This window comes from Miscanthus floridulus, chromosome 10 (assembly GCF_019320115.1).
Source record: "Miscanthus floridulus cultivar M001 chromosome 10, ASM1932011v1, whole genome shotgun sequence".
Classification (NCBI taxonomy): Eukaryota; Viridiplantae; Streptophyta; class Magnoliopsida; order Poales; family Poaceae; genus Miscanthus; species Miscanthus floridulus.
In genome coordinates, this window is record NC_089589.1 from 24,605,849 (window position 1) to 24,627,687 (window position 21,839).

The 21,839-nt window shown below is 45.7% G+C and overlaps 1 pseudogene; it reads right to left on the reverse strand.

The window, feature by feature from the left end:
• Positions 1-10: 10 nt before the first annotated feature.
• LOC136488237 (uncharacterized) lies at positions 11-21,822 on the reverse strand (annotated as a pseudogene).
• Positions 21,823-21,839: the final 17 nt, after the last annotated feature.

The following is a 21,839-nucleotide window of genomic DNA, read 5'->3' on the forward strand; positions in this document are numbered from 1 at the left end:
CAACACAGATTCACTCTCTGGCTCTCTTGTGAAGATAACGGAGAGAGAAGAACCCTAGAGCAAAGGTTTGCCAAAACCACCCTGTAGCATTCCTTGGATCCAACCTTTTTGGCCAAGAACCCAAGATGCAATGCAACTGCTGTCACAAAGACCAGCCGGATCACTAGCATTGAGCAGGAAAACAAACAAATGGATGTCAAGCACCAATTTCAACGGGCCAATTGGTGGAAGACAAGCAGAAGAAAATACAGCCAGCAACCCGATTGCTACAGCCAACCTAGTAAATATGGTTGGGCCATCTAGTTCCCTTCTCTTCCGCTCCTGCCAATATGAGATAGTTGCAGCCAAGCCTTCCCGAGGACTCACCATAGGTACATAGCCGAGTTCTTCTCTAGCTTTCAAGAAAGAAAAGTAGTGTGTAACACCAACCTGCCACAATTAGCAACCAACATCAATGTACTATTTACATATGATCTTAACTTTTGTCCAACATCAAATCAAGCACAACTATTATTTTGCAAATCTGCTGGCCTAGTCAAGAGTAGTTTTCAGTAGAGAGATCCCTTGAAAAGGACTGATTTTTCAAACTAAAGATGAAATTTACATGACCAATGCACTTGCATCTTACCATTATATTCACATTTCAAACTATATTGGGTTAGATAAACTAGCAACATAAAAGAGAGACCAAATTCAACACGAAAAAGAGTCTGACCTTGTACACTTCAGCAGGAAGAATCAGAGGCTGTGGGATCCATTTACTATCTAGCCATGGATAGAACAGTGTAGATATGAATAAAAATATTTTTGAAATGGCAAGGGCGACAGAGGTATCCAGTGTCACTTGAGGAGCAGCATAACCCAAACTTTGAAATAGGGGGCTGACGATAAATTCAAAAGTATTGCATGGTGATCCTGTGAAACAGTCATGGCTCAATAAGGCAATGAAATGTATAATTGCAAATATATATTTACTGTGCTCTATGTCACAGGCATTCCAAGAAAACAACTTTTCAGGTGATACTTCCCTTAAGGAGAAAAGTCTAAATTTCAAAGGTTCAGTATTCAGTTATTCACTTCTGTAAACATGTCATAGAACACTATGTATTTGTATTGCGAACAATTCTGTTATTCAAATAATGGAATCCTGGGTTACCTGATTACGGAAAAAAAATGAATTGTGTTAAGCTTCTAGTGTTCAGAACAAATGAAAAGGAAGTCACTAAATAACTACTTTTTTGGATCTATATTCTATGCAGTACATCAGCTGAAAATAAATCACTAACAATCACAGTACTGTAAAAATCAAGACATCAAAACTTGGATGTCTTCTCTACTTTGATTAGGATTAAAGTTTTTTTTTAAATTAAAGTAATAAAAATAGCAGTATGACAAGACAGAAAAACAAAGCACAATGATGACACCTGCATGAATGTCATTTAGTAGCATCACAAAGGTTAACAACAATTACCATCGCAGATGAAATACGCCTGACCAGCTGCTACAGGGGTTCCCTTCCTGTCAGGAATGTTGTCTAAAAGTCCCATGCTTGCCAATATCAGAGCAAGAACTAGATTATCGATATAGACCCAATCTGTCTTGACATCTGGGCCCCCAATCTTGAAGAATGCTAATCCCAACTTTGCAAGGGACAGGATTCTTGGAAGGTGACGCTCTTCACCTGGCCCATATATAGCAGCAGGGCGAATCACACATGTATAAAGACGTGTACTTTTATCACTTCTGCAAGATTTCACCAAATCAGTAAGACAGGCTGCGTATTATCAAATGTCACTCTTGACTTACAAAATGAAATGAAATGACTATCTGTTGTTTAAGAAGGAGCAATTATGCATGACAACACTAAGATTTTCACAATCTTAGGAATTGTGCAAAGAGTAACATTGGCTTAAATTATTTATTTAGAATTGTCGTTTTGGATGTCAACAGTCTCCAACAAGTAAGCACAGTTGCCATATTTTTCAATCGTGCATCAGCAAAGAATATTAAAAATTACAATGATATGGCAGTACTTTGATGGTGAATCCATTAATACAAATTAATTATTTCCATGCAACAAATGTGTACATTTGGTATAGTTTTAAAACCTTGGTTCATGTATTCCAGTTCCAGGACATCTATTGTTAGAGCTTAGGCTTCTGAGGTTATAGTTGTGGCGGGTGGGTGGACGAGGCTTGAAGCGAGGACGACGAACAGGCGGCGCCGTGCTCGGCGCCGTTGCTGTGGGAGGTTTTGCGAGAGAGGAAGAAGACGTGGTTGCCCAGGGGGCCAATGGGAGATATAATCTCAATTCCTGGCTAACCTTTACTGATCCATAGAGTTTGATACATATAGGACTCAACTTAACCAACTATCCCTATCTTTTAGGACTCTGTAATCTCAACTACCCAAACTCTAATGACTACCAATCCAACTAACCCAAACTCCAACCTGTGCGCCCCTGGCACACGGTTGAGCCTAGCCACTCCGGTGTCTATATACTTTGCCGAACATAACGTCACTCCCCCCCTCGGCAAACAACTTGTCCTCAAGCTGAAAGGTGGGGAATTCGGCGCGGAAATCTTCGAGCGGTTCCCATGTTGCCTCCGCTGGTGGAAGACCAGCCCACTTGACGAGCACATGCCAGACCCCGCGACGCAGCTGTGCACAGAAGGCTTGATCCGGTTGGAGCAGGCGACGTCCCTAGTGAAGCGGAGGCAGAGCTGGCGTTGAAGACGGTGGAGGACCTCGGAACGGCTTCAACACCCCGACGTGGAATACGTCGTGAATCCTGGCTCCTGCTGGCAGCGACAAGCGGTACGCCACCTCGCCGATGCGTTCGACGATCTGGTACGGCCCAGCGAACCGAGGGCTGAGCTTGCCGCGACGCCCCGGTAGCAGTGACTGTGTCGGACGATGAAGGATGAGAAGCCAAACCCAGTCACCCACCTTAAACTCCAAAGCACGATGAGTGCGATCATATTGGCGCTTGGCGTACTCCTGAGCCTGGAGCAGCCTAGCGCGCACATCAGCGAGGAAGTCATCTCGGTTCTGCAGGAGGCCGTCAATAGCATCTGTGCTGGAGGAACCGGCAGTATAAGGCAGCAAGGCCAGTGGCGGTCAACCATACACAACCTAGAATGGCGATGTGCGGAGAGCTGAATGGTAGGACGTGTTGTAGCAATACTCCGCCCAAGAAAGCCACTGAAGCCATGCGCGCGGGCGGTCTCCTGTGATGCACCGGAGGTACATAGCTATAGTCTTGTTCACCGCCTCCGACTGACCGTCCGTCTACGAATGGAATGTTGTACTGAGTTTGAGCGTGACACCGGCAAGCTTGAAGAGATCACGCCAAATGTGGCCAGTGAACACCGGGTCCCGATCACTGACAATTGAATTGGGGAACCCATGGAGATGAACAATGCCCTCAAAGAACGCCTTGGCCACTGACATAGCTGTGTACGGGTGGCTGAGGGGTATAAAATGAGCATGTTTCAAAAATCTATCCACCACAGTCAGGATAACACTCTTTCCATGCACCCGCGGAAGCCCCTCAATGAAGTCTAGAGCTATATCTGCCCACACCTGCGAAGGAACCTCCAAGGGTTGCAAGAGGCCAGCTGGTCGGAGGGAATCCACCTTGTTCTGCTGACATATGGCGCAAGAGCGGACAAAGTCACGGACCAGCCCGCTGTCATGCTTGATGAAGAACTCAGACCAGAGGCGCTGCAAAGTCTTCTGGAACCCCTCATGGCCTGCTGAATGAGAAAGTTCCAGCACCGTGGGCACAAGTGGCGACCCAGCCGGAACGAACACCCTGCTGCCGTAAAGTATAAGCCCGTTGACCACGCGCCATGGCGCGCCGCGCTGGGCGACACCCGTGTCCCGGAGGGCGCGCAAGTCCGGGTTCTCCTGCACCTCTCTTCTTAGTTCATCAAATAACTCAAACGACGGAGCAGAGATAGCATGAGCAGCTGCGTCGTTGTCATGACGGCAGGAAAGAGCATCCACCACCGTGTTCAAGGTACCTGGCCGAAACTCCACTGTGAAATCATATCCGAAGAGCTTGGTCACCTAGTGATGTTGCGGCGGTGTCGACAAGCGCTGGTCCAGCAGGAACTTGAGTGCGTAGTGGTCGGTACGCACCACAAAACTACGCCCCCACAAGTATGGTCGCCAATGTCGCATGGCCTGCACGAGACCAATAAGCTCACGCTCATATGCCACCAGTTTCATGTGGCGCTGCGTAAAGGGCCTGCTGAAGAAAGCAATTGCACCGATGCCCTGATGAAGAACAGCGCCAAATCCCGACCCTGACGCATCGCAGTCCACCATAAAGGGCCGGTCAAACATCGGTAGCTGCAGCACCGGCGCTGTAGACAGTGCCCGTTTGAGGGCTTCAAACGCCACAATAGCCTCATCCGACCAGTTGAACGCGTCGCGCCAAAGAAGCCGGGTTAGGGGTGCCGCGATGGCGCCGTAGTCCTTGATAAACCGGCGGTAGTAACCGGCCAAACCGAGGAAGCTGCGTAGGCCACGCGCCGAACGCGGTTGCGGCCATGTCGTGACGGCGTCCACCTTGCTGACGTCCATGGCCACACCTTCAGCCGAGATCACATGGCCGAGGTACGCCACTGAGGGCTCAGCGAACGAGCACTTGCTGTGCTTGAGCCGCAGCTGTTGTGCTCGGAGCGCTACGAGGACCGCCTTTACATGCTGGAGATGCGATGTCCATGACGGGCTTTAGATCAAGATGTCATCGAAGAAAACCAAGACAAACTTACACAGGTAAGGCTGGAGGACGGCGTTCATTAGGCTCTAGAACATTGCCAGCGCATTGGTGAGGCCGAACGGCATGACCAAAAACTCGAAGTGGCCATGGTGTGTCCGGAACGCCGTCTTCTCGATGTCCTCTTGATGCATCCGGACTTGGTGGTAACTGGAACGAAGATCCAGCTTCGTAAAGAACCATGCGCCGCCAAGTTCGTCGAGCAGCTCCTCCACGACTGGGATAGGGAACTTGTCCTTAACCGTGCGCTCGTTCAGAGCCCGGTAATCAACATAGAAGCGCCAGGACGCATCCGGCTTCTTGACCAACAAAACCGGAGCTGAGAACGCCGAAGTCGACGGGCGGATAAGCCCCTGATCTAGCATGGCAGCACACTGAGCCTTGAGCTCGTCCTTCTGAAGCTGCGGGTATCTGTATGGCTGGACTGCTACGGGTGCTGTGTTTGGCAACAAGTGGATGCAGTGATCACAACGTCGAGCCGGCGGTAGTCCCTTCAGCTCCACAAAGAGGTCGTCGAACTCCTGCAGTAGGTTCTGTAATAGGGCCGACCTGTCCGGTTGTACAGCATGGAGCCGTGTCGACTGAACGTCATACCGTGTGGAGCCGATCCCCCTCCAGAAGACCCGGTGACCTGCCCTTGTGAAAGCCAGGCATAGGTCGTCGAAATCCCACAAGATTGGCCCCAATGTGCGAAGGAACTTGATGCCGAGGACCATGTCGTAGCCATCCAGCGGAATAGAATAGCAGTCCACCATGAACGCTTCATCGGCAATCCTGATGGCGACGTCTGTGGCGAGGCCGCTGCATGCGACGCGGTCTCCGTTCGCGACGAGCACGCCCGCACCCGGGCATGGCTCGAAGTGGAGGCCAATGCGGCGACTAATGTTCGCGCGCACGAAGTTATGCGTAGACCCAGAGTCCAGGAGGGCAACAAGCTGTGTATTGCCGACCTGAACATAGAGCCGCATCGTTGTTGCTGTTCGAATGCCGGTGATGGCATTAAGCGAGATCCGCGGGGCCTCGGTGTCGATCGGTGATGGTTCTGCTGCTGCTGTTGTGGATTGGACTGACTCAGCGCTGTTGAAAGGTCCTAATGGCTAGAGGGGGGGTGAATAGCCTAATAAAAATTTCTACAACAACACTTAACGAAATATTAGATAATTATGAGACGAAGCAAGTGTTGCGCTAGCCTACTGAAAAGCAAGCCACCTACCACAATTATAGTTTAGATAGTGTCGATTCACACAAGAGGTATGACACTACCCTATGTTAGTGTGCTCTCAAAGGCTAACTAAAGAGCCACACTAACCAAGCAAGCAAGCTCTCACAACTAGTTACACTAAAGAGCTTGTCAACTAGTTTGCGATAATGTAAAGAGAGTGATCAAGATAGTTATACCGCCGTGTAGAGGAGTGAACCAATCAATCACAAGGATGAATAACAATGGAGACCAATCACCTCGGAATCAATGAATGAACACAATGATTTTTACCGAGGTTCACTTGCTTGCCGGCAAGCTACTCCTCGTTGTGGCGATTCACTCACTTGGAGGTTCACGCGCTAATTGGCTTTACACGCCAAACCCTCAATAAGGTGCCGCACAACCAACACAAGATGAGGATCACACAAGCCACAAGCAATTCACTAGAGTACCTTTTGGCGCTCCGCCAGGGAAAGGTCAAGAACCCCTCACAATCACCACGATCGGAGCCGGAGACAATCACCACCTCCGCTCGACGATTCTCGCTGCTCCAAGCCGTCTAGGTGGCGGCAACCACCAAAAGTAACAAGCGAAATCCACAGCGAAACACGAACACCAAGTGCCTCTAGATGCAATCACTCAAGCAATGCACTTGGATCACTTCCAATCTCACTATGATGATGAATCAATGATGGAGATGAGTGGGAGGACTTTGGCTAGGCTCACAAGGTTGCTATGTCAATGAAAATGGCCAAAGATGTGAGCCACAGCTGGTCATGGGGCATAAATAGAAGCCCCCACGAAATAGAGCCGTTGTACCCCTTCACTGGGCACACTGCGCTCTGACCGGACGCTCCGGTCCAACTGACCGGACGCTGCTCCTCAGCGTCCGGTCGCCCGATGGCGGCCACGTGTCCCGACTTCAACGGTCATCTACCTTGACCGAACAATGCGCCTGAGTTGACCGGACGCTAGAGCCTCAGAGTCCGGTCGTTTCCAGTAAGCTCCCCGAGGCGTATTTCTTCGACCGGACACAGTCCAGCGTCCGGTGGTAAACCCTAGCCTCTGTACCGCCAGTCAACGCGACCGGACGCAGCCAGTCAGCGTCCGGTGCTTTTGGATCCAGCGTCCGGTCAGTTGACCGACGCCAGCATCTCCTCTGTTTTCACTTCTAACTTCTCCACCCTTGCTCCAATGTGCCAACCACCAAGTGTATCACCTTGTACACATGTGTTAGCATATTTTCACAAATATTATCAAGGGTGTTAGCACTCCACTAGATCCTAAATGCATGTGCAATGAGTTAGAGCATCTAGTGGCACTTTGATAACCGCATTCCGATACGAGTTTCACCCCTCTTAATAGTATGGCTATCAAACCTAAATGTGATCACACTCTCTAAGTGTCTTGATCACCAAAACAAAATAGCTCCTATGGATTATACCTTTGCTTAGAGCTTTTTGTTTTTCTCTTTCATCTTTTCGAGTTTAAGCCCTTGATCATCGCCATGCCATCACCATTGTCATGTTATGATCTTCATTAGCTTCTCCACTTGAAGTGTGCTACCTATCTCATGATCACTTGATAAACTAGGTTAGCACTTAGGGTTTCATCAATTCACCAAAACCAAACTAGAGCTTTCAGCTGTCCTCCGGCTCCTCCATAATGTAATCCGAGGCCTCCAAATAGAACAGGCGGGCACACTTGTGACCACGGACATACTGCCCATCGCAATTGTAACAGAGGCCTTGCTTGCGGTGCTCCGCCATCTCCTCCGGCAATAAATTCCTGAACGGCCGCGGAGATAGCCCTGAGGTGGCCGGTACCATGGCTGATGCTGAGGACGACGCCGTGGCGGCGGTGACGACACGGTGGCCAGGGCGCGCCGATGGTGCTGGTAGAGCCAGCTATTGTGGCCCGTTTCGGCATTCATACGCGCGCGCTAAGCGCATCGCCTGCTGCAAGTCGCGCGGATCGTGGAGCTCGACATCCACACGGATGTGACCAGGAAGGCCGCCGGTGAAGAGCTGTGCTTGCTGGTCCAGCGAGAGGCGGCCTGCATGTGTCAGTCTTGCTTGGAACGCGTCCAGATAAGCTTCAACATTCGACGAGAACGGCAGCCGTGCCTGGTGCTGAGGGGAGGGCCGAACCGCTGCTGACAAAGCCGTTTGAAATCATCCCATGTCAGCCGCCCGGCGTCCCGCTCGAGGACGGTATACCACATCTGGGCCTTGCCGGTCATGTGGAAGGACGAGAGCCACACCCAATCGACGGCCCGGGTCTGCTGTCCTCGAAAGAACTGCTCGCACTTGAGCAACCATCCCAACGGATCGTCCGCCCCATCATAGCACGGGAACGTAAGCTTGTGGTAGCGTGGCACCGCTGATTGTTCAGGGTCTGAAGGCCGGTGATGCACTGATGTTGGCGACTGGATCGGGGCATGTGATCCAGAACCTTGCATGATCTGTGACAGCAAAGGTACTGGCGACGGGGACGGCGGAAAGGAGATCTCCGTGATCGGTAGGCCTTGTGTCGGTGGCGGCGCCGAGAACCCCTCTGGACTGGCAGTGGTCGCCATCGGTGATGTCAGCGTGATCTGAGGAGCCGGTGAGGAGAACGGCAGCTCCCGCACCGGTCTGGACATTGGCGGTGGAGGGAGACCACCATAGCCCGGCAGCCCATACTGGAACGTGGAGGAGGAGGGCGGGCTTTCAATCGTGGACACACGCAGCGACAATTCCGCGACCTGGCGCTGCAACGCGCCCATGGCCGCGGTCATCCCATTGAACGCCTGGGCAAGGTCTGCCGGGGAGAAGGCTGGCTGTAGCATGGGCACCGTCGCCGAGACAATGGGCGCTGTCGTGGTGATGATGGCGGCGGAGCTAACGGGCGCGGTGACTGACGGGGTGGCGGTGGAGGTGGAGGGCGGTATCGAAGCGGACGCCGCAGGAGCAGACATGGCTGATACCAGGTTGTTAGAGCTTAGGCTTCTGAGGTTATAGTTGTGGCGGGTGGGTGGACGAGGCTTGAAGCGAGGACGACGAACAGGCGGCGCCGTGCTCGGCGCCGTTGCTGTGGGAGGTTTTGCGAGAGAGGAAGAAGACGTGGTTGCCCAGGGGGCCAATGGGAGATATAATCTCAATCCCTGGCTAACCTTTACTGATCCATAGAGTTTGATACATATAGGACTCAACTTAACCAACTATCCCTGTCTTTTAGGACTCTGTAATCTCAACTACCCAAACTCTAATGACTACCAATCCAACTAAACCAAACTCCAACCTGTGCGCCCCTGGCACATGGTTGAGCCTAGCCACTCCGGCGTCTATATACTTTGCCGAACATAACATCTACTAGCCACTACTGCCCGCGCTTCGCTGCGGGTGATGTGCTTGGTATAGGAAAATTTTTAAGAAATATGGCTCATATGTCTAATATGTTTTCTCATCGTGTTGGTACGGAAGGTTGGTCTCAGTATTGTAAACGAACATAGAGGCTGGTTGTCATTACATGGTGCCTATTCTAGGCCAGCAAATCAATGACATGTTAGTGGAAAGAAGTATTTGATGAAGCTGGGCTCAAGCAACTAACACACTTAGATTTAAAGTACAACATTGGATAGGATTACATTATAGGTCGAAATAGCAAAAACTACAACACAAGTACTTCTCCTAACGCGAGGGTTTACAAAAAAGTGAATTAGGATACACTCCCCTGTCTCTTAAGCCTCTGGCTGTTTTTTGTACTCTTTTGTTCCTTGCTTATTTTTAATAAATTGCCTGTAGGGGCTGGCAAGGCCCTCCAGTTTCGTCCAAAAAAACATTTTATACCTCTACAACTAAGAGATTAATCGAAAAGCAGGCTCATGTTTACACCTTTTCATCTCCCAGCCACTGGCAGGCTGCATACACTTTACTGCCACAACATCACAATTCTTCTGGTAGTTTATAAAATTTATGTTTTCAAAATGTATCAACTCCTCCATTTCTTCTTTCCAAATCCGCAGTCTAGAGTAAGGAGAAGATCATAAACAGATACAAGCTAACTTAAGCACATGAAGATACACCACCCTGCGTAGGTGAAGATGTCCAGTGCTTTCAAACTTACTTAGTAAATTTCTGGATACCTTAGGGAATGGCTTCGGACACCGCTTGTTTCGTGTGTGTAAAAATCCTGCCGCTCTCCTTTTATTGGTCTCCACGCCAGACTAAATAGTAGGCTGTGCCAGGACCAATGACCGCTCCACCATTATAAAAGGCCTAGCCTAGCCACTTGGTACCACCACTAGGTGAGCCTCAGCTCACCTAGCCTTTTTCCCGAGCAAGCTTCTTGCTCGAGCCTTCCTTGTAACCATCATTCACCAAGGATGGCAGGAGCCTGGGTTAGTAGCTATTGCCTGAACACTGAGGGTTTTCCCAAAAGCCTGTATGCCACCTTGCAAAAACTCGGAGTCAAGGATCACCCTGAGTATGAGGGTCGTGAGTATGAGAAACATGGCGCTGAGCGATGTGAGGCCACTGTCTATATTGGGAAGAGTGAGGAGTTCCTCGATATCACTGAAGCCTGGAATGTGACCGCAATCGAGTTCTGCTTCGTCGACACCTACCAAGTTGTGGCCCACAAAGCCTTGCGATATCTTTGTTAGGTCTATGAAGAGCCAATTGCTCGTACCCCCATGAAGTTCTTTCCACCTTTGGAAAAGAATCGACGTGTATGGACGGCTCGCATGGACGCTTTGCAAATGGGGGACGCACAAGAAAACAACCCAACTATGGTATATCTAGCCAGGTATTTGATTGCTTTGAATGAGCAGTATGACCAACAGGCCTCGGAGCCGAGGAAGTGCTTCCTCCGAGATGAGGAAGCCTAGATCTTTTCCAGGATGCTCGAAGTGCAGCTCGCTGAGGCGCATGCCAATGTGGCAGCCGCAGAAAGTCGTGAGACTGCCATGGCAGAAGCCCTGAAGGAGGCTGAAGATCGGTGCACCCAGCAGTTGGAGGATGCTTATCTGGTCACAAGGGCCAAGCGTAGGACACTTGACACAGAAAGGCAAGAACCCTTGGTCTTGGAGGGAATGCCTGTCCACCCGCCAAAAAGGAGAACCGGTGTTGCAGTACCACCAGCACCTCCACCCTCAGAGGTATCAGAAGTAGAGTCCTTGCTTCCCCTCACTCAGCCACCACCACGAGATGAGGCAGATCCTTAGCCGGTGCAGAAGAAGAACCAGCCGAGGTCAGGAATGAAGCCGTTTGGTCCGACAAAGTAGATGAGTTGTCCTAGGGAACATGTACCCGTAGTTAGTAGTGCTTTTCATCACCATTCTCTAGTGTTGTACCCGTAGTTAGCATGAGCATAGGAACATGTATTGAGATGATTCCCATGGTTTAAGCATTGCCACACTTGTGGAAAACATTTTTCACTTGTGTACTTGTCGTAACCTGTGAACGATATCACTTGTGTAAAACATTTTTCAGAAATGAGATTTTTCATTTCTGTTTTCTTCCAGTCATCTCGTGTACCATGGTTTAAGCATTGCCACACTTTGTTCATACAGCATTTGCACGCACATAAGTCAAGCACCAACAACAATTATTTCCACATAGATACTAAGTTGTACAATAAAAAAACAATAGTTTTATCATCAATCTGTCGTCCATTCAATATAGCAAAAGTTTTTTTGCTCAAGGTTATTCTCAAACTGCACTACAGATCCATCAATGAAGTATCCCACATCACTAAACGCTTAGCTCAAAACGGAGCAACCACACACAAATGCTATCGGTAAACGGCCAATGTCCTGATGCCCTCACTGGCCCCTGCATAGAGCAAATCATTTCCCAATGAATAAAGAGAACGGTTCATGCAAACAACAAAGGTACACACCAACCGCCTATACCGTATTAGTTTGCTGATGAAGCAAAATAGTAAATAAATGGTAAACATCAACATAGTTCCAAATGATTGGTGTTGTATTGGCATGTCACCAACAGTAACAATTTGCACGACATTCTCAGACACCTAAATGATGGATCAGAATGTGGCAACGTGGTCATAACCAATAATAACCATGATAACTAATCAAATATGAGATCACAGATATGATCACAACCCACACAGGTCAGAGCTAAGATAAAATGCTATTGTATCACACTATATACAATGCTACTGTATACTGCAACAATTCTTCTGTGCAATGAATGTTCACTTGTAAATTAGTAACATATTTTCATGATTATAAAATAAACAAAAGGGGAAACTCTGGGATGCTATTCTACATCTCAGTGTGCGCCTTTTTATTAGTTCTTGGATTTGTAAGCTACTTGCAACTGGTCAATTCATCAAGAACATTCTAGCAGGTTAGACTAAAAAATAGTGGGCTACTGGCTGCCTATCAGAACTCAGATAGTATATGGGCAATGCAACTTGCAAGGTAGTATGAACTGTGTACAGGAATATATGCTGAAAATACATGACATCAGGAAATACAATATTTTACATAAATGTATTGAGGCACCAAGAAAGTTCATTGGCATATGCATCTACATTCACTACTCACTAGACAAATTCAACGAGAAAAAGGTAGAGAAGTCTTTAGAATTAATATAACACATCAGATGAAATATAACACTTTTCACGGGATAGCTCTATTACTATCTGAAAAGGGGACAACTCTCTTAATCAATGTGACATGTATGAAGCTAATTTCGGATCAGGTAATCTGTAACTTATGAATTACTTTGATATTCATAAGGAGCTAAACCAACCAGTTAGACTCTTATGTTCAGTAGGGTCACACAAAATATTGAATTCATTATTGGATCATACACTCGGGTCATAGGTTAGCTATTTTCTCCACTTCTGATTCTGAGGGCAGCATGTGCAGTCACTCTACTATTTATAAAAAATTCACCTTATTAGGCATTTTTTAACAGACAAGAAAAGAGATTACCCAGACCTTTGCTAATAGAGCTCAAGTTCTAGCGATTATATAACCTAATAAAAAGGGATTAAAAGAATCAAGCCTAAATCAGCTAGATATAATACCAAAGGTATATAAAAAGGATGGAGTGCCAAATTTGCAACAAATATGATAAAGATGCAATATCAAATTAGTCACACAAACCTGTGCAACCTAATAAGTTGGATCACCACATGCCATGAAAATAAACACACAGAAAAACAAAAGGAGGCAAAAAGGCATTAATTTGTATACTCACTGAATTATTTTGTTCAAATCGATACACAGGAAAGCCTAGAAAGAACATCCCCGCAGAAGTAACTTTTCCAGTTTTTGCACTATCCTCCTGCACTAGGCTAATAGACATTAGCTGAAATCATGCTCAGACAACATGGTAAGGTCACAAAATCCCCTTCTGGATAGAAGAACATTGTCAAGCAGCAGACTTTAATACAAACAAGGCAATAACTTCAGAAATAAGTTAGTAACTATGATGCTCTTTCTAAATGATGCGTCTGTTTTATTCTCTTGCGATGCCCTATGTGCATCCATGACATACTATCTGTATAGTTTTTGTGTTCCCTTTACCGAAAATGGCTCAACTGAGTTACTTGGGTTGGTTCCCTAGACATGATATCTGAATCAATACTGCACTACATTAATCCAAGTGCAGTAGATTGATATGTTTCCTACCTCATCTACACTCTCCCTAAATACATAGGCAACTGAGTGATCTCTCTCAATAAGAACCGACTTTAATACCAAGGGGAAGTAACATCCTCTCACAGCATCAAGAATTGATGGGCCAGATATTACTGTCTTTTCCTTTGTGACAGCATCTCACAACAGCTCAGGGTGTGCTCACAATCAGATTCCTTAAGCTAATTACTCCACTGTTCATTTTGGAGAGCAGTGGTGTGGTAGCAGCCATTTGTCCATTTCAGTATCTGGTAAATTTATAGTTAAAAGCTTCTAGATGGATAACATAACATTTAATAATGAAGTCAAGGTACACACAGTTCATCCCTGGGAGAGTGGGACTGTGGGAGACTATGTAGATAGCACGTACCCTTGAAACCCTTGGTAATATTTCTGGACTAATAAAGGCTTCTGGATGGATTGTACATAATGCTAAGGAACATATTCAGATTTAATATAACACAGAAATATTTCCGACAGGTCATCCAATCGAACACTGATCTTGTGAGATTGAGATAAAAAACACAAAATTAACTTATAATGTCAGGGTGAAATTGCCCAGCCAACGATATTAGTACATTACTAAACTGTAAAAAATCATGCTGAGGGGACTTGCTTCAGCCACAATACCACATTAGCTACATTTTGGAATGAACAGATGCCAAACACATCTACAGTGATAAACAAAGCATTATTGGTACTAACATACTACAGTTATGGCAGTAAGTGCGCTGTAGCTACTTGGCTGTGCCCTCAAGGTTGCCATGCCAAATCAACAAGATCTAAACTTGGTACGAAAATATTTGTTTTCACATGTTTGGCGTCATATGCTTGGCAGAATGGCAGGTGATAAGCCAGTAACCAATAGAACTTTGTCTTCTTTTTTCATCTGTACTAACAAAAAAGATAAGCTGGCTACACACATGCATACCTGTAAAGCAAGGCTTAATCCACTATTGTCCTCAAGCTCAAAATACAACAGCTGAAAAGAGAAGTGTCAACAAACTTGTTTTGCTGCAATTACATAGTACATCAAGTATTTGGTTTATTTAAACATTCTACGCTGCGATAATATCAACAACTAAAGAGAATCAGCTGATCATCTAGCGACTATCATAATTTAATAACAATGGAAGTGAAATAATATTTTCCACTAAAAAGGTAGACTTATATTCAGTAAAGGGGGCAGACCCAGTGCCGGAGGCTGCCACATGAGTGGGGTCTGGGGAAGGGAAAAACTGAGGCAAGCCTTTCCCACGCAAAATCTGCAGACAGGCTGAATAAGAACAAAATAGGTTGCTTATGGAACACTACAATTAAAAATATGACGATGCTTATCAGTTAACTGACATAATCAAGTTACATGGTCAGTTCTGTATTAAAAAAAAGGACCACATTTATTAGTGGAACGTGACATTTAGAATTGAAACACAATAACTGATGCAACATAGACGTTATATGGTCAAACGATCATAGAAGATGGATGAATAGCACGTTGGCAACAAACCTTAAATTTACTTTTAGAAGTTGAATGAACTATGCAAACTAAGCCCATTTTGGCTTCTTTATCTGTTATGTCCACAGAATAAAAGTGAGCTGACTGCTTTGCTACCTGCCAACATGTGTAAAAATACCAAAGCTTACTCACTGGTGTTAAAAAAAGTGAACAGATAAAGAAAAAAAAGGAGCAGTTGCCAACCTTCCTACATAGAGATTTGCCCAGCTGAAGCTGAGAAATCTCTACTGACCATTCAATGCCTCCTCTAAAACTGTTGCTGAGACAGTGGTCTTGATTGGTACACCTAGTTTGCTGCACAAATATATTGCATTACATAATGAGGCAAATAATATCGAGTAAAGAAGAATAGCAGATATATCATCTTTAAGTTACCTAAACAGAGCAGCAAACACTGTATTTACAGTATTGAGACTTGATAGGTCCAGCTCCAGTTCCTTGCCTGTTCAAGAGAACATGCCCAGGTAACCAAGGAATCCAAAATTAGGAGAAAAGCATTCCAGTATAAATCAAGATTTGTGTAAGAGGGTCAACTAACTCTTCTATCCAAGCCTTGCTGGACCAGTGGATCACACTTGATCATACCATATCTGCGACTATTATGCCTGTTAAATTAAAAATAGATGATCATATAGGTTAGGCAAAATAACAAACTACATTTAGGGAAAAAAATATTAAGCTAGTTATCTTTACAACCTAGCTGGCTATATATTTGTCAGTACAGCTATGAAATCACATGCGAAGTAGTTCAAATTAGCATATCACCAGCATTTAGCTGCAGGATGTCCTAATGTATAATGATCTTTAATTGCCTTTCAGCACATGTATGCTATGTATATAGTTTCTAGAAAGTGACAAAATATGTTAATAAATAGTCAGTACAGCTCTGAAATTGCATGGGAAGTAGTTCAAATTAGCATATCGCCAGCATTTAGCTGCAGGATGTCCTAATGTATAATGATCTTTAATTGCCTTTCAGCACATGTATGCTATGTATATAGTTTCTAAAAAGTGACAGAACAGTTTAATAAATAGCACATGGAAGTATACATGCAATTAAATAAGCCTTCAGCTTTTCCCTATAGTCGTCTAATCAAAGCGTTTCCCAGCTAATAAAACCTGGGAGTTAATCAAACGGCAGAAATTTTTTAGATAACCTATGGATGGACCATCAAGAATCAATTTTGTAGTAAAGGAAGGGAAGGTAACACTACTACTGTTGTTCTTTTGCCATTGTTCTCATTTCGTGTCTGAAAGCAGGACGGATGTCAGGCAGACCATCTGATGACTGGCTTGCAGGTGGTTGTATATGTGATGTTTCCATAAAGAGCTCAATCAAACGACTACCGACCTGTAGAACAACAAAGGTTAATCGGAAATGTCAAAAGTCGAAATAGGCGTTGGGCAGAAAACAACACAAAGTCAAATATCTAACATAAGATTCAGACTTTTGCCTGAGCATCTTCACCCCATGGCCTGGAATTATCTTGATTCTTCACTATCTTCCTTACTTGCCGTAACTTTTGCTTTTTCATTAGGTCAGTGACTTTCTTTCTTAGACGTTGTTGTTCTTTGGCAATGTCTGTGTCACCAGCAGCAGCTTCTTCCTTTTCCATTTCTTTGTTGCTTTTTTTCCTTGTCTTCTCCAGAAATCTGTTTATTCGAACCTAGTGAAAGATGAAACAACCAATATGCCATGGTTTATTAGCATCTGATACCATGACACAAAATATTGTCACTGAAATGGGTTATGCGTTAAAGAGTTGACACCAAACTATAAATTTATTCAAACCAAATAAACACTACTGGACTCAGTGAATTTGCCGAGTGCCAGGGGCACTCGGCAAAGCCCAATTTGCACTCGGCAAAGGCTTTGCCGAGTGCTGCACTCGGCAAAGAGCACTCGGCAAAAAAACAGTCGGCAAAGACGTCTTTGCCGAGTGTCTTTTGTCGGGCACTCGGCAAAGCCTTTGCCGAGTGCCGACACTCGGCAAAGTTGGAACCGAAAAAAAAGCCGAAAAAATGGGAATTTTTACCCAAAAAAAATGAAAATTTTTTTTTAATTGGTGGAGGCCCCCACCGGTCAGCGCCCATCCATCTCCGGCTTTTTTCGCGTAAATTTCACGGCTACGCGGCCGACGGGATTCGAACCCAAGACCTCCCGCTGCGCACAAACCTCCTCTACCACTACACCACACTGTCACTTGTGTCTGGATTCCGTTTTAGTTCCCAATATATTATACTAAACCGAGTGTAAATTGCTTATTTGAGACCCTAAATGAATTCAAATCAAAAAGTGGTCAACTACAAAGTTTCATAACTTTTTGAGATCTACAATTTTCATTTAGTAAGTTTTTCCATCCGAGGTCGTTTGAAAAATTTGAATTTTAAATTTGAGAGATTCAAACGTAGTTTTGCATGATAAGATGATTTCAAATCAAAAAGTTGTCAACTACATAGTTTCATAACTTTTGGAGATCTACAATTTTCATTTAGGAAGTTTTTTCATCCGAGGTCGTTTGAAAAATTCAAATTTTAAAATTTTCAAATTCAAACGTCGTTTTTGCATGAAAAATGATTTCAAATCAAAATGTTGCCAACTACAAAATTTCATAACTTCTCAAGATCTACAAAGTTTATTTTGGTCATTTGTTCATCCGACATAGTGGTAGTAACATTGTTCACAAATCATATATATCTCTCTTCTATTTTCATGAAATTAATATGAGAGATGTATATTTTATGAACAACGTTATTGTCGCTTTGTCAAATGAAGAAATGACCAAAATAAACTTTGTAGATCTTGAGAAGTTATACAACTTTGTAGTTGAAAAGTTTTTCATTTGAATTCATTTAGGGCCTCAAAAATTGATTCGAAAAACTGATTTGCCGAGGGCCAAAAAAATGCACACGGCAAAATACCTCTTTGCCGAGTGCCAAAATATAGGCACTCGGCAAAATACGGCTTTGCCGAGTGCTAGAAAAAAGGCACTCGGCAAACTGAGAGTAAATTGCTTGTTTGAGGCCCTAAATGAATTCAAATCAAAAAGTGGTCAACTACAAAGTTTCATAACTTTTTGAGATCTACAATTTTCATTTAGTAAGTTTTTCCATCCGAGGTCGTTTGAAAAATTTGAATTTTAAATTTGAGAGATTCAAACATAGTTTTGCATGATAAGATGATTTCAAATCAAAAAGTTGTCAACTACATAGTTTCATAACTTTTGGAGATCTACAATTTTCATTTAGGAAGTTTTTTCATCCGAGGTCGTTTGAAAAATTCAAATTTTAAAATTTTCAAATTCAAACGTCGTTTTTGCATGACCAGATGATTTCAAATCAAAATGTTGCCAACTACAAAATTTCATAACTTATCAAGATCTATAAAGTTTATTTTGGTCATTTGTTCATCCTACGTAGTGGTAGTAACATTGTTCACAAATCTTATATATGTATCTTCTACTTTCATGAAATTAATATGAGAGATATGAGATATGTAGATTTTATGAACAACGTTATTGTCGCTTTGTCAAATGAAGAAATGACCAAAATAAACTTTGTAGATCTTGAGAAGTTATACAACTTTGTAGTTGAAAAGTTTTTCATTTGAATTCATTTAGGGCCTCAAAAATTGCTTCGAAAAAATGATTTGCCGAGGGCAAAAAAAATGCACACGGCAAAAAGCTTCTTTGCCGAGTGCCAGAAAAAAACACTCGGCAAAGACGTATTTTGCCGTGTGTTTTTGTTTGCCGAGTGTATTTTATTTGGCACTCGGCAAACACGGTATTTGCCGAGTGCCCGATAAAATACACTCGGCAAAGCCTCGGCACTCGGCAAATCGCCGGTTTCCGGTAGTGAAAATGTAATAACAAGGTAAAAAATATGAGAAATACATAATATTTATGGCACCTTCAAAGACATAGGGCACTGGTTAGAAATTCATACTTAGACGACTGAGTTCAGACAGAGAACATGAAATTAATAAAATAGCTACAAAATTAACAGGTTGGGTTCAAACAGAGAATATGAAATTGCCAGATTACCAAACGCACATTGAATTACTGCCGTACCAATATAAAAATAATAGCTCCTACCCTTAAATTACTCCAAGAAGTTAAGGCCTGTCTGTCAATTATGATTGACAAAGTTTATCTATGGCAGATATAAACATGCTTTGACTAAAATAATATTACTCATTTTTTTTTGCTTTGCAATGATGCCTAACCATAGATTACTTCCACGATGAAAGAAAAATAGTTCACTGAGAGAAGAACAGATATCTTATTAGCTCCCCGTCTAGAGTTATTTGGTCTACAAATTCGTTATATTAACCTCCACCGATGTTCATGGACTTCACATTACTAACAAGTAACAACAAGAAGCGTCAATTCCCCGAGTCAAGAAGCACCCTCCAAGCAACAATTCACATACCTCGTGCTCAAGGGCCTCGCCAATCTGGCACGCGGCCTGGATGACTCGAACACTGCCGTCCCCACTGCCCGTCATGAGCAACCCCATGAGCTTGTGCATGGTGATGACAGCCATCATGTCCGCAGGGAGCATGTTGAAAAAGGGGCCGTGCGAGGCCCGGGACCCGGGGTCTGCCACAAGCTCTTGCTCAGCGGCGATCTGGTCCCGCAGCGGCTCGATCCAACCAAGAAAGAGCGACTTGATGTAGGGCAGGTTGGGGGCGAGCTTCTGCTCGCACATGTCCGCGAGAAGCTCACAGTACTCCTTGGCGGCCTGCTCCCACGCCTCCGTCTCGACGCGGATCTGCCGCTGGCGAAGGGAGGTGTACCTGTGGTACGTCATCCCGTGCTCCGCCGCCATCACTTCCACATGCCGCCCGCGCCCACTTCTCCTATGCCGGCCACGGTGCTTCTGCACGGGTGCCTGCCGCTCCTCTGCCGCCGACTGAGGTTGAGGCAGATTCTGACTCGGCTGCGCCCGGACGGCGTGGCGCAGGGAGCAACCGTGCTGGGGGCCGTCGCTCCAGGGGCCACCCACGGCGGTACGCCGCCCGCGCAGGGGCTTGACGTGGCCGGCTCGCCCGTCGCCGCTCCGGAGCCGCCAGCGTCGGGGGAGGAGAAAAAGAGGACGCCCGCCGCCGCTCCGGGGGCGGCCCGCGTCGGGGTAGGAGAGGAAGAGGGTGAGGTACCGCCAGATCCAGGCGCCGAGTTTCGTCGCCGCCGCCGCCGACGGAGAGGAAGAGGCAGGTAGGGTTTCGTCGACCACACGCGGACCGGCGGGACGAGGCAGCGCCGGGGGGAGAGCAGGGGCTCGGACGCGGCCGCAGACACCGGCGTTGGACGGCGCACCATGGCGCCATGCCGGGGGACGCCGCTGCGCCGCGCACAGGGTGCGGGGAGCCTCGGCGGTGGCGACGAGGAGCGAGGGAGAGAGCGAGAGCAAGAGCGCGGAGAGGAGAGAGAGCGCACGGAGAGGAGAGAGAGGAGGGGAGGAATGGAGATGGGGACGGGGATGGGACGAGAACCGGAAATGAGGACGGGATGGGGCCATGGTGCACACAAATCGACGATGCATGCATGCAAAGCGAGGACGGCCACCGGCCATGCATGTCACCTCACCTGGCCGGTCGAGATGCGTTTCATATGAGCCGTGAAATTTCGATCTAACGCACTAAATTAAAAGAACTGACGTGGACATCCTAGAAGGCCGCCGATTCGGCGTGCCTTCATATCTTTAATTTTCAAAAGGAGGTAAAAGTTAGCTTACTGTGTACATGACACTAAAGCCTAGAAAAAAAGGTAAACTTACTTTGCTGGCTGCCCATTACTCTTCAGTACCAACTGTTCAGCAACTGATTTGCTGTGCCCATAAGCATCGACATGGTCTTCGATAGGAAAATAAGGCAGCGCCTCATTCCCGTTGGCAATCGGCTTCCCTCCAAACACCACATTGTACGTGCTTACGTAAACAAGCCTTCTGACACCATGTTCATGGCAGCCCTCCCCACTTCATCATTGTTTCTAACGTCCCCTGCGAAACAAGGCCTTATTAAGTAACTGCTGATCCATTCCACAAACCATATATTGGTCACTCAACAATAGTTGCTCAAAATGATGAGTAACTCATTGGTTCCATCAAACACAAACAATGAGAAGCTAACTGGGTGATTGCAGGCAAGACATGGTGGGTTGGGAGATTGCAGGAAGACAAGCAGCCTGTTCGTTTGGCTGGGCTTGTTCGTTGCTGGATCAGTGAAGAAAGTACTGCTGGCTGGTTTGGTGTGAGAGAAAAATACTGTTCCGGCTGGAAATTTACGATCGTTTACGACAAGCACCAGCCAAAGGCTCGGTCGTTCACAGTTGGTTTCCAGTAACCAGCGAGTGCTGCCCTGTTCAAAATGCCACTTGTTGTCCTTGATTGGAAGTTTGCTGTCAATCACAAAGAAAAAGGAGCTGACAGAATTCTAAAATGATTCTGACTTGTCATGTACTAAGATTACCAGCGGTATATGCAGATGTAGCCCAGCTTAGATATCATCAGATCAGCTTGTTATACAACTCGACTGCAATTGCTATCCAAATTTAAACCTTTCTCAATAGGTGAGGCATTGTGCAATGAAAAGAGTTACCAATTCTGCTTTTGGTGTAAAAAAAAGCTGCATCTCCAAATAGTTCAGCATTACGGAACATCTATGTAAATATGTAAC